The following is a 1,616-nucleotide window of genomic DNA, read 5'->3' on the forward strand; positions in this document are numbered from 1 at the left end:
TATCTCTTTTTCTCTTTCTTTCTCTTTCTTTAGTAACTTGGCCTTGTCTCTGAACTCTATCGCGTTCTTTTACCTGTGTCAGATAAATAAATATGTGGAAAGAAAATAAAAGAAAGAAAATAATTTTGTGTCCATCTGCTACGATGGAAATATCAAAGAATGACTTTCTACGCTAACGATTCGTTTGATCTTTTCAAAGTATCGTTTGAGATGGAGTATATTGATTAGAATAGGATAATTTCGATTAATAGGAAAACTTGACACGAATTTCGGACGAGTTAGAAAGTTTGTTTGTTATTATTATTATATTATTAATCTTGTGTTATTACTTACATTTGTATATTTATTATTTATTAATTTTCTATTATTTACATTTGTATATTTATTTATTTTGTAATATTATTTGAGGATTTTTAATGATGTTTTTTTATGATCTAACTTCGCCGATAGACAAATATAAAGAACTCCTATAACACTGTCTATTATATACATTTATTATACTATTGTACATACTCGTTTTTGAATATATATATATATATATATATATATATATATCTTGTCTGTCAGCGATTCTATCGCAACGGATACAGGTGCCTTCAAATATCTCGATAATTTTAGTGTCCTGACGTGCATCAACAACCGTCTTTTTTATTTTTCTTACCGTTTACTCAAGCAGAACCTGTTAAGTAAAATATGGATGAACGTATACGAGCCTAGTAATTATTTAAATGATATATACGAGATATTATCAGTTAAGGAAGCTCCAGTGTTCTTTATTTTTCTCTTTCTTTTTTTCTTTTTTTGGAATGTCCTGTTATGCATCGCCTCAGGCTGTTTGTTAAAAAAGATTTATGAAGAAAATAAAAAAGGAAAAAGAAAAAAGCTTCTTCGATTTCCATCTTATCCTGTTCCAACAATAATATATGACTCTTCAACAATGTCGTCGTCCTTGTAGTACTAAAAATGAACTTACTGACAACGGAAGTACCATCTTCGCGATCGAGAATGTCAAGAATTTATACGGAAATACGATTAATCCTAATCTCGATAAAAATGTTAATCGAACGGTCGAGCCTACGAAATGCGATTGGAAAAGTATAACAACACCTGCAACAAAGTTCGATTGCGGTGAGAGACGAATCAGCTGTTCGTTCCTCGAGACCGTTCACTTTCTATTATCCAATCGTGCCAAGAAATCGTCGGGCTTCGATTCTGCAAGCAGGCGACTCCACCTTTTTGATGTTGAGACGAGAAATTCTATTTACTTCAAATCGACAGTTAAATTATTAGATTAAATCTTGAGTATCATAACGAAAAAGGGGTATATTCATGTTGATTAAAAAATATTGAGTATATCTGAAAAAATAAAAAAAAAATAAAAAAATTATTGTTTGCAAAAAATATTAACATTATTCTGATTATAATATGAATGTTGGAAAAGGAATATCTCTCAGTTATTTAAATTTCAATTCTTTTCTTTTTTTTTTTGGTTCGATTAAAATTATCGTCTCATAGTTTGTGGGTAAAATAAAGAGAATGTCCATACCGTACGTCGGTAAATTAGGTAACTATAATTTGTATATAGAACAAGTATCGACTGTATTATTGTTCGTAAG

The sequence above is a fragment of the Vespula vulgaris genome, chromosome 9, assembly GCF_905475345.1.
Source record: "Vespula vulgaris chromosome 9, iyVesVulg1.1, whole genome shotgun sequence".
Taxonomy (NCBI): Eukaryota; Metazoa; Arthropoda; class Insecta; order Hymenoptera; family Vespidae; genus Vespula; species Vespula vulgaris.